Source organism: Triticum urartu, chromosome 2A (assembly GCF_056163025.1).
Source record: "Triticum urartu cultivar PI428250 chromosome 2A, HENAU_Tu73, whole genome shotgun sequence".
NCBI classification, from domain to species: domain Eukaryota; kingdom Viridiplantae; phylum Streptophyta; class Magnoliopsida; order Poales; family Poaceae; genus Triticum; species Triticum urartu.
In genome coordinates this window covers 319736239-319752850 of record NC_141874.1, presented here as the reverse complement: position 1 = coordinate 319752850, position 16612 = coordinate 319736239, and the positions used below count along the sequence as shown (strand labels likewise).

The window sequence follows — 16612 nt, the reverse complement described above, 5'->3', positions numbered from 1 at the left end:
TTGTTGGAGCGAGTAGCTGAGCTCCTGGATGCCGCCGCCTCAGGAACACCTCCTTTCTGCGTCCAGCTACCACCCCAGACCCGAGGCGGGCCGCATGGTGGCATCATGCGCATGCACGCGACTTCCAATGGACTCCAGGGCCCGTCCAGCGCCAACACCTCCGCCGGCACCGGGCGACAAGTCACGCCAGCCCCCACTCAGGCCAGCGAAGAGGTGCACGCCGCGGCCTTCGGCCTCGGCGGACCACCGCTCCATCACCCCCAAGACGGTGTTCCAAGCCAGGCTGCATGGCATACAGGGTGCTACGGCCAGGCGCATGAGGCGGTGGCCCCATATGCTTATGTGCCTCGCATGGTGGATCAGGGGTGCGCGCTGGAAGTAGATCATGGCTCATTCCTCGGGCCAGGATGGGGCGAGGAGACGCCAGAAGCTGAGCTCTTTGGAGAACCCCAGGAGAGCCTCGACAACCGCACCGGCGGCGGCAACTATCGGGTACCACTCATCCCTCAGGAGCAAGCTTATGCTAACCATTGGTCGCAGGAGATACAGGTCTCCGCAGCAGGTGGCTGCCCCAATTCTGCAGTCTCAGACCCCTCAGGAGGAGGGCGCAGGGGGCTGCAGGAGAGGGGTCGAGATTCGGGTTTGTCCCCGCGACGGTCGGAGCAAGGCGTTCTCAGGAGGTAGGCCCACTGCCGAGGAGGTGCCCTAGGGCCTGCCCCCGGCAGGTGACCCGTGGTCGTCGGGGGAACCGCTGGCGACCGTTCTGCCTCATTGGCATCGTCCTGGTTTCCGATCGCCGTCGATGGCGGCAGAGTGTGGCGCAAGGCGGGGCCCTCGTCTGGCGATATGAAGCAAGGCCGGTACCTGTGAAGAACGCCCAGTGCCTGTGAAGCTCTAGGCCCGTGACACTCTCACGTAATAATGAGTGGGGTTGTACACGCCCCGGATTCTCCGGAGAGCCGCCCTCGGGCCTCGGGGCTCCCGCCCACGCCCAGTGGCAGCACTTAGCTCCGCGCTGGTGAGAAAACGTCGAAGACTAGACTAGGTGCCGGACGCGGCCTTTTGCTTTTGCATTTCCTTGTTGACAAGTTCTTTGATTTGGATTTAAGTTGGATTTGAGCTCGATGCTTGCATGTTTTTGGGGGAAGGGGTGTTTAGTATCGTTCGAGCAATCTCTCGCGTTCTGGTTTCGGCTTTGCGTCCAAAGTTAGCGTCGACTGCCCCCCCCCCTCGCGAGCCCCTTGCGAGCCGGGCCGGGCCAGGCATGTTTTACAGCTGGGACCGCTGTTGCCGCACCCTCTCCGGAGGTCTTCATCGCGGAATCTACAAGTTAATCAGGCGACAGCCGAGGTACGACGGCCCCCGCAGGCCCGCTCAGGACTCATCGGGGTCAGAAGGTACACATGTCAGCTGACTCATCACCAGGCCAGCTACTAAGTTCACACGCAATATTATACTTACCAGGGTACTAATTGCAAACCTTTACATGAGGGGCTACCCCTCCCAAAATGCTCTTACATTCTTCAAGGACAAGCCCGAGCCTTCTTCGTGCAGGATAAATAGCAGTGACATGCGGTCAGTCGGACATATCACTCACCGCGTCTTCTTGGGCATCCTCGAAGGCATCGCTGGCATCGTTGACATTGCCGCCGCCGCCAGCATCTCCGTCAGTGCCAAGCTCGTCCACAACACTACCTTCATTGGCGGCCACGACCACGCCATCATCATCAGATGCAAAGGCCCTGACGAGGGCGTCCACATTATCCTCCACCCATCGTGCCAGGGCACCTCGGGCGGCTATGGGCATGGGTGCGATCGCAGCGTCGAAGTCAAAGTGGGGGTCCCTGTCTAGCAGATAGCTGAAGAAGCGGGAGAATGCACTCCCGAGCAAGGCTCGGCTCCTCTCTTCGACAAGCAAACGGGACCTTTCAGAGCGGTTCTCTACAAGCGTCACCACATCGGTGAAAAACTGGAGGTTGTCGGCGTAGTTGACCTCGTGTGGCTCCTTAGCGGCAGCCTCGCAGATATTGCCCAAAGCTGTGTTGGCCCTTTCTTTGAGCGTTTGATGCATGGGGGCATGCTCATGCTCCAGGACCCATCACCGACGGATCTCGTCCTCATTCCGCTGCGCGATGGCCTCGGCATCATCAACCCTCTGTTGGAGAAGAAGCTGCTTGGCCCAGGAAGAGGACAGCTCCGCCTATGCTGCGCTAAGGGCGGTTGCGGAGGAGTCCACACGCCGTGTCACTTCGGCCATTTTGGTCCTGAGGGCTTCGGTCCTGCCCTCAGCCTCGGCCTTGATCATCCCCAACCTCGCCTCGTATTCACGCTCGAAGGCTGAGCGAGCTTCCGCCACGCGGCGATCGACTTCTTCCTGGGCCCGGGCTTCGCGCACGGCAACGTCATCCTCCGCCCGAGCCACCAGGCGCTCCCTCGTCTCCAACCGCTCAAAATCAAGGTTGCGCTCAGCGGCCTCCAGCGTCAGCGCCTCCTCGCACTTCAGAAGCTCCGCCCGATCAACAGGGGCCCCCTCCATCGACTCAAGGGCCGCCTAACACAGTTCCACTTGCTGCTCCACGGAGTTGCCCAGGCCAGGAGCTCCCACGCGCGCTCCTCCGCATCCTTGCGCCGTCGGTCTGCTTCCCGAGCCTCCTCGACGGCCTGGGAGAAGGCCTCCCGCGAAGCTGCCAGCGACGCTTCAGCCTTCGCTTTTTTGAGATCACGTTGGTGACGCACAAGGGCGATGGCTACCTTTTGTTTGCGTCTCTCCTCAGCAAGGCGCAAACCTTCGGCCTCAAGGCGCGCATCCTCGTCAGCAAGCTCTGCCCCGATCCGGCTCACCGCATCCGCCACCCTCTGGAGGAACTCTTTGCGAAGGGTGCGTCGCTCCCGAGCGCGCCTGAGCACGTCTTCTGCATCACCCTCTTCCACTGGGGCATGCAGAGGACCCCGAGGCGGCAGGCTCCCTCCCGGCACGGGGCTGGGGGCTGGCGCCCTAGCCACCGCCGAACGGACCTCTCTGGGTATCCGTCCTGGCGCCGGTCCACCCACGGGGGAGGAGCCAAAGACAGACTTCAGCCATTCACCATCTATGATCAGAGGAGGAACGCGGGGCAAGCCAGATGTGCCCCAGGAGGACTCATGAAGAAAGGACAGCGGGCGCGCAGGCACGCAGGCTCGAGGTGCCCTATGGAACAGACCACTCCACCAACTGGTCTGGCAACAGGGGTGCCGCTCCAACACGGTGAGCCCAGGGCTAGCAGAGAAGGCGAAGCTTGGGGGGATGGCTCCAGGGCTGGCTCAGCGGGTTCCGTAGGGTAGGGCCTGAAAGGGCCACAATCAGTCACAGGGATAGCAAAGCAAACGAGCAAGGAAAGAAGAAGACTTACTCGTCCATGGAGAAGTACTTCCTGCGCTTCAACAAGCGGCAAGGATGGTCGTTGCCACCCAAGGCCTCCTTCCTCTTGCGGAGGGCCTCAAAGTCTACCCGGAACCGACCTAAGCGCCCGGTGCGGGGATCGGCCCCTGGTGCGGAAGAAGCATCAAGATGATCAGCGCTGGAGGAGTCAGCCTGGAGGGCGCCGTCAGGCGTCGCCTCACAAGGAACGGCTGGGGGCTTGGAAGCCCCGGCCACGGGAACCATGGTTCGCGACTCCGCACTTGTCGCCGCTCCAGGGCGGGCCTCGGGAGACGCCGCCTTCGAGGCTTCTCGCGGCATCGGCACCTCGACATCGGGCGCCTCAATGCTCACCGGTTCTCGTCTCCCCGCCCTATCGCCCGAGGAAGGACTGCTGTGGGCTGCAGGGGAAGCAACCACGGCGGCTGGGTTCTCGCGGGGCCCCATGAAGCCAGTCGGGCGCAGTCCACACTCGTCGAAGCTGGGCATCTGCCTCACAAAATCGGCCCGGCCAGAGCAAAGATACAAGAGGATACCATTGCTCCGAAGGCTGCCGGGGGAAGGATCGCCAGTCAAGACCCTGAGCACCGTCCGCAGCACTTTAGGTGCCAAGTCCTCCTCCTGAAGCCGCATGCAGTCTCGATGCCCCGCAAAGTCCCACATCCGGCGAGAGTGGCGCTGAAGAGGAGCAATGCAACATTGGAGGAACTCCTTCGCCAACTTGGGCGCTGTCACATTGAGCGCCCTCAAACTCTGGAAGCGGCGCCAGACGAAGGCAAGCCAGGGGCTCGCGAGCACCTCATGGTCCCAACCTGCGTGAGGAACAACAGGCGAGGTCGGGTGCGAGAGCAGAGGGTTGGGCACTCCAACGTCCACGTATAGCCACCGCTCTCTGAACCTGGCCTCAGAAGGAGGAAGGCCGAAGTTGATACCTGAAGTGGCCATCTCTAGCATGGCCAGGAAGCTCACACACCCTGAGCACTGAGTGGATCGCTCAGGAGCAAGGAAAAGAAGTGGCGCAGCAGGGCCACGGAAGGGGGAATGCCTATCATCGCCTCGCAAACAAAAGCAAAGACAGCTAGAAGAGTAATGGACTCCGACCCGAGGTGCATCATGCGGATCTGATAATGGGAGAGCACCTCATTGAAGAAGGCCGAAAAAGGGGGAACCAGACCCGTCCATAGGGTATCAGCGAAGAATCGGACCTCCGTGACGATCCTATCAAGGGAGGCATGGGAAGCAGGCCAGGCCGTGGTCCTGCCGCACTCGTTGAAGATAGTTGCAAGGGTGGAGCGGACCCTTCCTTTCTTCGACGGTGCCACGGCGGAGAAGAGGAGGAAGAACTCGAGCCGGATTGGCGGCGGAGGCTGGAGCTCGAAGAAGAAGGGAGGGTAGGAGGCAAGCGAGCAGTGGAAAGGAGGAACAACTGTGTGCAACTACGGGTCCGCTTAGCCGGGCGCGTAATAAGGCATCATGGGGAAGCGCACACGCCCACGTCCAATTAGTCGCCACGCGGCGCCCAAGGCCGCAGGCTGTTGGGGCCTGCGGCGCTTTGCGCTCGCCCCTTCACTTCCCTCCTAGGCCAAACCCGGGCGCGCCTTGGGCCCGGGGGCTACTGTCGGCGTTCTGGGAACGGGGGTCCCCAGACTTGCCTGCCTGCGGCGTGGCTCATGTGGGGGCCCAGCGCGGCCCATCTTCATCAGCTCAAGCTCAAGACCCTCGCGAGGGGCCAAGCCTCGCGGGGCGGACAACCGGAAGCTTCCTCAGAGGAAGACTCATCAGGCAGGCTCGCGAGGAGGCGGAGAGATCAAGGCGGGGATACCTCGCGAGGAGCCCATGACGCAAGCCATGACGATCGAGACCAGGCGGGCGTCGGCCTGCGCAGTGTCCTTGTTTCACCTTTGGTGCAAAGGGGGCAAGCACAGGCCATGGCATCAGGCAAAGGTTACCATTTCGGTGCAACAAGACCAAGACCAGCAGAGCGGCAGGATGGAGGTCACCGTGGAGCCCAAGACAGCGTCATCACCAGTACTTCTGGCAGCCGAACCACCTTTGCCAGGATAACTTGTACTATATGTTCCCCTTCAAAATGGCCAATTGTTGGCGCCCTTCCCTCTCATTATTTGGGGAGACGCCTAGGGCCTCTATAAATAGAGCTAGCCACCACAGAGTAGGGGATCATCCAGAGATCTGGTAGAACCCTAGCAGAGAGAGAGAGAGAGAGAGGCGGCTGAACTCGCCCAAGCAGTTAATCGCACCAGCTCAAGAACACCTCTCACGAGGCTGTTCTTCCCTTGTACTGTTCATCATCAGCCCTTGAGGCAATCCACCACACCACACACTGGAGTAGGGTATTACACCACAACGGTGGTCCGAACCAGTATAAACCTCGTGTCCCTTGTGTTGTTCGTTGTCTCCATCTTAGATCACGCGATGAGATTGGACATAGATCGGTAGGGGAGAGATCTCCGCGCGCACCCCAGTGTTCAAACCTCAAGGGTCTGCCAGAACCTGAAATCCGACAGTGATGGGTGGTTCACCTCTTGCCTCTCGGCGCTCTATGATTTGTTCCCAACCAATGAGGACATAGTCTTGGAACTCAAGGGATGCCATCGTGATCTTCTTCTCTTCTTCAAAATTGTGCAAACGGAATATCTTGTCAACCTTCAATGCCCATGAAAGGTACTCTTCGGGGTTGTTGCTACTGTTGAACTTGGGCATGGTGAACTTGAGTTTGCCATAACATTGCTCTTCATTGTGTTGGGGTCGGGGATGATGACGCCCATGTTGTTGATGATTGTGCAACTCGTGGTGCTCTTGGCATGGAGGATTGTTATTGTCATGTTGCTCTTGTCGTGGAGGATCTCCATTGTCTTCATGCTCTTGATTGACTGGTTGTTCTTGGCTAGCTTGTGGAGGAACTTGTCGAGCTCGAGGAGGAACTTGACGATGCACGCGAGCTTGAAATCTTCATTCTTGAATTTCTTCGCGAAGTGCTTCCTCTTGTTCACAGGCTTGTCGGCTTCGGTCGGCAACAGCTCGACTCGAATCGCATAGAGCGTGTTGCGCCGCAAGTGCTTGAGCGTCACGGAGTTGTTGTTCTTGACGTTGTGCCTTGGCATCTTGAGCATTTTGGTGTAGACGCGCTCGCTCTTCCTCTTCATGTTAGCATTATCGTTGCCGTTCTCATGCTAGCGCAAAAGCCTCTTGAGTTTGACGTTGTCGGCGCTCTTGAGAGTCGGTGTCTCGTAGGGGATTGAGGCTTTCTTGACGGTCGGTGCGTGCAGCTCAACGAAGAGTGTTCGATGTCGGTGTACTTGAGCCGGAGAGGGTGAAGTCGGAGTGGCCGCTTGAATGGCTCCTTCTTGAAGTGGATGACGAGCGGTTGAGCAACAAAGCATGAGTTTCGTCCATCCTTGCGTCATTCTCTTGCTTGTGATCATCGAGCTTGTGGTCAAAGTAGTCCCTTGTATGTTGCTCGGAAAGTCGCAAGTCGGTGGCAAGGTTGTCGATGCGTTCACTCATAGCTTGTTGCTCTTGATGGAAAGCACGTTGTGCACCAAAGAGGTGACTCTTGGTGACGAAGGAGTTCATGTTGTCGTCTTGCTCCATGAAGAGTGGGTTGGTAGAAGCACTTGCCCTATCCATCATTCCAAGAAAAATGTGAGTGGTAGAAAGAGAAGAACGAGTACCAAATGTACCTTGACCGAAGTTGAAAGTGGATCGAGGATCACTCCAATGTAGGACAAGGAAATAGCACAATTGGTAAGAGTTCTTGTCGGTTTCTCACACCTACACAAGTAAAAGCTTTTGGTGGAGCTTGGTTAGGATGGTGGCACAAAATTTGATTGAATTGTAAGTGAGCTTCAATAATGTTGGAAAAGATTCGCAAGATGCAATGTAACAAGTAGACCAAGCATATAAGGTACACGGAAACACACGCGCAAAAAGATAAGTGGGGTTGTGCAACCAAGGGTGAGCCAAAATGTGGAATCCACAAAAATGCTCTTGTTGCACAACACTAGAGAGACGCTAGCATGATTGCACAATAGGCGGATACAAGAACTTGTGCACAACCTACTTAGCAAAAATGCAATGACTTCTATCGCAAATATGTTCTATGCAAGGTGTTGCTATGATATGATCCAAGATGATCGAGTATGACAAGCGTAATGTTGTAAGATGCTATGGTTCTTGCTTAAAAGCTCTTTGCTTATCTTTTCTCTTTGCTTAAAAGCTTGTTTGGCTCTTTGATATTTGAGCTCTTTTCTCATGCAATGCTTGACGAACCAAGATAGCAAATGTGTATGCGATGTCAACTTTGTGACACAAGAGATGATACCAAGATATGCAACAATGATGTATGTATGCTATGGAACTATGATCACTAATGTGCACAAGTCTCGTTGCCGGCAATACTCAATGGCTAGTCCGATCGGTAAGCAACGCAAAGGAGTAAGGCTATGATGGCTATCAATGTAATGGCAAGAATGATATGTCCAATACCGAGATGAGGTTACCGGTCTTGCTTCCTGTATGGTGTAAAAATGGTGGCACGAATACCAAGCTGTGGTCGAGGTGGTCATTGTTGATGACGCGTTCGTGGCGGAGATGAGCGGCGGTGATGTCGATGTCGAACCGTACCTAAATAGAAGAAACACAAAAGGATACGGTACCGCAACTCAAATTCTCAAACCTTGAAGTAGCAATTCTGTCAGAGAGTGAAACGTTCCAAAAATGGTTGGGTTATGCGGAAGTGGTGCAGGTATGCAGAAGTATATATGGTATATGGTGGGCACCGGAACAAAATTTGGTCGAAATTGGGGCGGTGGATGGATATGTGGCTGCCAGGGGCCGGATGTCCGGGTGGAAGGCCGGATGTCCGGGTGGGGCCGGATGTCTGCCGCTCTGCGGGCCGGATGTCCGGGCTCTGGATCCGGGGACGAACGTGATGAACACCGCGTGGGAGGTTAAATCCGGACGAAATTCGGAGGAATTTGTGGATGGAAATTGGGGGGAAAAGGATGGGAACCTAGATCCACTCACAACAAAGCAAATCCATGGATCCAAACCAACAAAATCTCAACACACCAACAAATCACAAAAAAATTTGTGGCTATTTTTGGTGGGGAATTTTCGAATTAGGACGAAAAACAACAAAACAAGGCGAGAAACACAACGGGAAGGCTCCGAAATCGTGATCAACATGGCTCTAGATACCAAGATGATGTAGGGTAGAACCCTAATCGCCCAATCTTTCACGAAAGGAGCGGATCCCGTGAAGAACACGAGGAACACGAGGGGGAAAACGAGGGAAAACACAAGGGGAAACACAAGAGGAACACTCAAACTAACAAGAACAAGTCACACATGGGCTAGATCCGCGAGTACATAAAGTAAGATACACGATCCACGATCAACTAGGGATGATACAAAAGGGTAATCGGTTCTTCTCCGTGAGGAGGTCTTGATGTTCTTCCCTAAAGAGGGGTGTTGAATCCGTTTGGGGGATCTTCTCCGGTGGAGGCTTGAATATCCGTGGAGAAGGTAACCAAGTGGATGAGAAAAGCTCTCACACAAAATATGAGCTAATCCTTTGCTAACCCTAGAAAGTTGTACGGGATGGAGTATATATAGTCTAGGGGGTAGAAGGGGTACACGGGCCTCGGCCCTTCACTGTGCGCAGACAGGGAGGTCGGACGTCCGGGCATCGGGGCGGATGTCTGGGCATTTGCGGAGGGCCGGATGTTCGGGCTGTGGAGGCCGGATGTCTGGGCTGGTGAAACTGGCCATGTTGCTCTCAGCTTCGGGGGGTCCGGATTTCCGGGCAGGGGGCGGATGTCCGGGACCTCAGAAAGTGTCGGATGTCCGGGCTTGCGGGGCCGGATGTCCGGGGCCTGTAGGCACTTGGTGGTTGAGCAGCTGTAGAGGAAGGCGCTCGAGGGGCCGGATGTCCGGGGCCTCGGCCAGATGTCCGGGGCCTGGGAGATGCTCTTGGCTCCTTCCGTTGGTTCTCCTCATCCATGGACTTGGGGACTTGTCCGTCTTCATGCGCATATTTGGGAGGACCCTCTTGGTACCTAATCATGCACAACATCTCGGACTTAGGTAGTAGCCATGTCTCATGCATAGAAAGTGGAAGTTCGGAGAGGAGTGAGTTCACCTTGTCTTTGATAGCTTTGGCTCGGGCTCGTGTCATTGGTCCAAGTGGTGTCGTTGGAGGTGTGGGTGCATCCATGGGGATGATCTTGGGATGCTCCGCATCAGGGAGACACAAGAGGAACACTCAAACTAACAAGAACAAGTCACACATGTGCTAGATCCTCGAATACATAAGAGAAGATACACGATCCATGGACAAATAAGGACGATACAAGGGTAGATGGTCTTCTACGTGAGTAGGTCTTGAGTTCTTCCCTAAAGATGGGTCTTGAATACGCTTGGGGGATCTTCTCTGGTGGAGGCTCGAATCTCCATGGAGAAGGTAACCAAGTGGATGAGCAAAGCTCTCACACAAACATGAGCTAAACCTTTGATAACCCTAGAAAGTTGTACGGGGTGGAGTATATATAGTCTAGGGGGGAGAAGGGATACACGGGCCTCGGCCCTTCATTGTGCGCAGACAGGGGAGGCCGGATGTCCGGGCTTTCAGGCGACGCGGATGTCCGGGCTAGGGGGGCGGATGTCCGGGCTGGAGTGGTGGCATTTGCTACTCTGGGGTTTGGAGGGACCAGATTTCCGGGCCGGTGGCCGGCTGTCTGGGGGCTCGGGAGAGGCCGGATGTCCGGGCTGCCGAGGTCGGATGTCCGAGGCCTGTAGCTTCTGGCGGCTGTGCTGATGTAATGGAAGACGCTCCAGGGGCCAGATGTCCGGGGCCTGGGAGATGCTCTTGGCTCCTTCCGTTGGCTCTCCTCATCCGTGGACTTGGGGACTTGTGCATCTTCATGCGCATCTTCGGGAGGGCCCTCTTGGTGCCTAATAATGCACAACACCTCGGACTTAGGTAGTAGCCATGTGTCATGCATAGAAAGTGGAAGTTCGGAGAGGAGTGAGTTCACCTTATCTTCGATAGCTTTGGCTCAGGCTCGTGTCATTGGTCCAAGTGGTGTCGTTGGAGGTGTAGGTGCATCCATGGGGATGATCTTCGGATGCTCCGCATCAACTCCAAGAGCGCATCAATTTGGACGCAAGTGCACTAGCGACACATCTCAAGAAGGTGCATGAAGATACAAGAAACACCATCGAGCGCCAAGTACAACGCCTTGCGACCAAGCTCAATGTCAACAAGCAACCTATGGTCTTCAACATTGGTGATCTCGTGTGGCTACACCTTCGCAGGGACCGCTTTCCACAAGAACGCAAGTCTAAGCTTCGACCACGAGCAGATGGACCCTTCAAGGTGCTCGCACGCTACAACAACAATGCTTACAAGATCGACCTCCCGTGCGACAAGTACAACGTGAGCGACATCTTCAACATCGAAGATCTCTCTCCCTTCCATGGTGATGAAGAATTCGATCCGAGGACGGATCTTCCCCAAGGGAGGGGAGATGATGCGGAGCATCCCATGACCATCCCCATGGACGCCACCTCAACTATCCAAGCTCCAAGTGGGCCCATGACAAGCTAGAGCACGTGCTATTCAATTCAAGGTGACATCACTCCTACTTGAGTTTCCCCCCTCTTCAAGTGAGACATGGCTACTGCCTAAGTCCGAGATGCTATGTGTGATCAGGTACAATGCTCAAGACACGGAGCCGAGGGCTGTAGAAGAAGAGACAGGTGTCAACACTCTGGACCGCCCGGAACCTCCGGCCAGAGCCTGGAACTCCCGGCCCCCGGACCTTCCGGCCGACCCGAAGCTTCCTGCCTCCGACGACTTCGACCAGCCCAGACGTACCAACTCTCGGGTTAGCCCGGAACCCGTCCCGGACCTTCCGGCCCCCGGATTCCAACCCACCTCCACCCGCGCCAACTCTCTGGTTAGGCCGGACCCTCCCCAGAACCTCCGGTGCCCGGAACTTTCGGCCCTGCCTGCGTGCAGCAACTTGGGCCGAGGCCCGTGTACCCTTTCATCACTTAGACTATAAATACTCTTCTCCTACCTACGTTTTAGGGTTAGCAAAGAGATAGCTCATGTTTGTGTGAGAGCTTTGCTCATCCACTTGGTTACCTTCTCCTCAGAGATCGCACCTCCTCGGAGAAGATTCCCCAAGCGGATTCAAGACCCCTCTTTAGGGAAGAACATCAAGACCTCCTCACGGAAAAGACCGGTTACCGTGTATCATCCCTAGTTGATCGTGGACCGTGTATCTTACTTTATGTATTCGGGGATCTAGCACATGTGTGACTATCTTCTTGGTTAGAGTGTTCCTCTCCTATTTCCCTTGTGTTTCCCTCATTTCCCCTTTGGGTTCTTCGTGTTCATCGCGGGATTCCGCTCCTTTCGTGTTCTACCCTACATCAGCACCACTCCTTTTTTGCTTGGCACAATAGCTCTCCCTCACGTGTGCACCCAGCCAACTTTTTTTTAAAATTCCAACGGAAATTGCCCTTATTTTATCAACTCTCTCTTAGGAAACGACCTCTCTGATGTAGGGTAGAACCCTAATCGCCCGATATTTCACGAAAGGAGCGGAATCCCGTGATGAACAGGAAGAACACAAATGGGAAAACGAGGGAAACACAAGGGAAAAAGGAGAGGAACACTCAAACCAACAAGATAGTCACACACGTGTTAGATCCCCGAATACATAAAGGAAGATACACAATCCACGATCAACTAGGGACGATACATGGTAACTGTTCTTCTCCGTGAGGAGGTCTTGATGTTCATCCCTAAAGAGGGGTCTTGATTCCGCTTGGGGAATCTTCTCCGAGGAGGTGCGATATCCGAGGAGAAGGTAACCAAGTGGATGAGAAAAGCTCTCACACAAACATGAGCTATCTCTTTGCTAACCCTAAAACGTAGGTAGGAGAAGAGTATTTATAGTCTAAGTGACGAAAGGGTACAGGGGCCTCAGCCCAAGTCGCTGCATGCAGGCAGGGCCGGAAGTTCCGGGCGCCGGAGGTTCCGGGGAGGGTCCGGCCTAACCAGAGAGTTGGCGTGGGTGGAGCTGGGTTGGCATCCGGGGGCCGGAAGGTCCGGGCTAGCCGGAGGTTCCGGGTGCCGGAAGGTCCGGGATGGGTTCCAGGCTAACCCGAGAGTTGGCACTCCTGAGCTGGTCGAAGACGTCGGAGGCCGGAAGCTCCGGGTCGGCCGGAAGGTCCGGGGGCCGGGAGTTCCGGGCGGTCTAGAGTGTTGACGCCTGTCTCTTCTTCTACAGCCCTTGGCTCCGTGTCTTGAGCGTTGTACCTGATCACATATAGCATCTCGGACTTAGGCAGTAGCCGTGTCTCACTTGAAGAGGGGGGAAACTCAAGTAGGAGTGATGTCACCTTGGATTGAATAGCACGTGCACTAGCTCTTTTCATGGGCCCACTTGGAGCTTGGATAGTTGAGGTGGTGTCCATGGGGATGATCTTGGGATGTTCCGCATCATCTCCCCTCCCTTGGGGAAGATCCGTCCTCGGATCGAATTCTTCATCACCATGGAAGGTAGAGAGATCTTTTATGTTGAAGATGTCGCTCACGTTGTACTTGTCGTGCGGGAGGTCGATCTTGTAAGCGTTGTCGTTGTAGCGTGCGAGCACCTTGAAGGGTCCATCTGCTCGTGGTCGAAGCTTAGACTTGTGTTCTTGTGGAAAGCGGTCCTTGCGAAGGTGTAGCCACACAAGATCACCAATGTTGAAGACCATAGGTTCCTTGTTGACGTTGAGCTTGGTCACAAGGCGTTGTACTTGGCGCTCGATGGTTTTTCTTGTATCTTCATGCACCTTCTTGAGATGTGTCGCTCGTGCACTTGCGCCCAAAATGATGCGCTCTTGGAGTGGTAGAGGAAGAATGTCCAATGGTGACAATGGGTTGAATCCGCAGATGACCTTGAAGGGGGACTTGCCGGTTGTTGAGTGTCTTGCCTGATTGTAGGAGAACTCGGCGATAGGTAGACACTCATCCCACTCCTTGATGTTCTTCTTGATGAGTACTCAAAGTAGAGTGGAGAGTGTGCGGTTGGTCACCTCCATTTGGCCATCGGTTTGAGGATGGTAAGCCGTGGAAAAGAGTAGCTTGATTCCGAGCTTGGCACATAGGGTCTTCCAAAAGTATCTAAGGAACTTGACGTCGCGGTCCGAGATGATAGTCTTTGGCACACCATGTAGACGCAATATTTCCCTACAAAAGAGATTAGCAACATGTGAACCATCGTCTATCTTGTTGCAAGGAATGAAATGTTCCATTTTAGAGAAATGGTCCACGACGACAAATATGGAATCTTTCCCATTTCGAGTCCTAGGCAAACCAAGTACAAAGTCCATGCTAATGTCTTCCCATGGTTGGTATGGAATTGGTAGAGGCATATAGAGGCCATGAGATTGAGCTTTGGACTTAGCTTTGCGACATGTAGAGCATCGGTTGGTGAAACGATTGACGTCCCGAAACATCTTGGGCCAAAAGTAGTTCTTCGAGAGTGTGGCGAACATCTTGTCGCTTCCAAAATGTCCCATTAAGCCTCCTCCATGAGATTCCTGCAAAAGCAACGAACGAAGAGAAGACTCGGGGATGCAAAGTTTGTTAGCTTGCATAAGATATCCATTTTTGATGTAATAGCGTTCCCAAGAGGTGTGCGACAAACACTTGGCATAAGGAGTAGCAAAAGTTGCATCATGCTCATACAAGTATTTGATATGCTCGAAGCCAATGACATCTAACTCAAGTTGTGTAACAAGCATGCATATGCGGGAAAGAGCATCCGCTACGATGTTTTCTTTACCCTTGATGTACTTGATGACATAAGGAAAAGACTCAATAAATTCACTACACTTAGCATGACGCTTGTTCAACTTGGTTTGGCCCTTAAGATACTTGAAAGTCTCATGATCGGTATGAATGATAAACTCATGGGGATGAAGGTAATGTTCCCATTCATGCAAAACGCGGACTAAAGCATATATCTCTTTCTCATACATGGGGTAATTGAGTTGCGCTCCGGAAAGTTTCTCACTAAAGTAAGCTATGGGGCGCTTCTCTTGTGTTAACACACCTCCTATGCCATTACCACTAGCATCGCAATGAATCTCAAAAGTCTTGTCGAAGTTGGGTAAAGCAAGCATGGGAGCATGAGTAAGCAAATTCTTAAGCTCATTGAATGCGGTATCTTGGGATGGTCCCGAAACAAAAGGCGCATTCTTCTTGCTCAAAGCATGTAAAGGCGAAGCAATGGTGCTAAAATCCTTCACAAAGCGACGATAGAAACCCGCAAGGCCAAGAAAACTACGCACTTGATTCAAGTTGGTTGGTTGCGGCCAAGTCTTAATAGCATTGATCTTGGACTCATCAACATGAACACCCTTAGAAGAAACAACAAACCCCAAGAAAACGAGCTTATCAACACCAAAAAGGCATTTCTCCATATTAGCATAGAGGCGCTCTTTTCTAAGAGTTTGCAAAACGGTGCGGACATGGGTGACATGCTCTTTGATAGATTTTCTAAACACAAGAATGTCATCGAAGTAAACCACAAAAAATATACCAATGTAAGGGCGCAAGACATGATTCATAAGGTCCATAAAAGTGCCCGGTACTTCCGAGAGACCCATAGGCATGACTAACCACTCATACAAACCAAACTTGGTTTTGAAGGTGGTTTTCCATTCATCACCTTCTTGTATGCGGATTTGTTAGTAACCACTATTAAGATCAATTTTGGAAAACATAGTGGCACCACTAAGTTCATCTAGCATATCATCTAGGCATGGAATGGGATATCCATAGCGAACGGTGATAGCATTGATAGGTCTACAATCGGAGCGCTAGCGAAAGCTACCATCACGTTTTGGCACAAGAACGACCGGTACGGCACAAGGGCTCAAACTTTCACGCACATGTCCATGGTCTATGAGATGCTTTACTTGCCTTTGTATTTCTTTGGTTTCTTCGGGGTTGACGCGGTAGGGAGCTTCGTTCAGAAGCGGTGCTCCGGGGATGAGGTCGATGCGGTGCTCAATGTCGCGGAGTGGAGGTAGTCCCGGAGGTAGCTCGTCGGGGAAAACGTCATGAAATTCCTGCAAAAGAGAAGACAACACTAGAGGAAGATTGTGAGAAGTGTTAGTTTGTGGTGCATTGTCTTTGCACACAAGGACGTAGTGTAGGACAATAGATGGGCTCTCACACACTCCTCTTATCTCACTTTTGGTGGCAAATAGGACTAAGTTCTTCTTTTCACTCATCGTGGAGGTGTTCGATTTGGGCTTGTGGCGCTCACTCTCTTTTTGGTGGCTCGCTCTCTCACTATTCTCTCCATGATGGGTGGCTTGCTTGTCGGCGATCACTTGACTTGGCGACATTGGACGGAGGACATACTCCTTGCCCTTCATCTTGAAGATGTAGTGGTTCATTCGGCCATTGTGTACGTCTCCTCTATCGAATTGCCATGGCCGTCCAAGGAGAAGATGGCAAACGGTCATTGGAACGACATCGCACTCCAAGGTGTCTTCGTAGGCGCCGATCTTAAAGGAGACTTGTACTCGGTGCTTGACTTGGATGGTGCCGGAGTCGCTAAGCCATTGCACTTTGTATGGATGGGGATGCTTCGTCTTGGGCAATTGAAGCTTGGAGCAAAGATCTTCGCTTCCGAGATTATGAAAACTTCCTCCATCGATGATGACCTTAACGGATCGTCCATTGATGCCGGCCTTGGTGTGGAATATGTGGCATCTTTGGTCTTCTTCTTGGTGATGTTGGAGGGTCAAGACTTTGGAGACAACAAGTGCGGGACATGAGTCTTCATCGCAAAAGACTTGTTCTTCTTCGTTGTTCACTTGGCGGTGCATGGTGACTTGCTCAAGGGCTTCCATTTTGCCTTCACTCATGGATTCATAAGTGCCATCGTCATTGAAGACCATGGTTCGCTTGTTGGTGCACTCACAGGACTTCTGGCCTCGGCCTCCGCAAGTGAAACACTTGAAGGAACTCGTCTTGACGGACTCATCGGTTGTGGTTGATGATGATGAAGCTCTCAGCTTGAAGTTGCTCATAGTAGGATGGCATGTAGTTGACGTAGCTTTCTTGGAAGTCGACTTGTCAATGTTGGTAGAAGAAGGCTTTGTAGTCGGTGT

At 53.6% G+C, this 16612-nt stretch overlaps 1 pseudogene; it reads right to left on the bottom strand.

Moving 5' to 3' along the window:
* Positions 1 to 1797: 1797 nt before the first annotated feature.
* On the bottom strand, positions 1798 to 4342 carry LOC147984966 (uncharacterized; annotated as a pseudogene).
* Positions 4343 to 16612: the final 12270 nt, after the last annotated feature.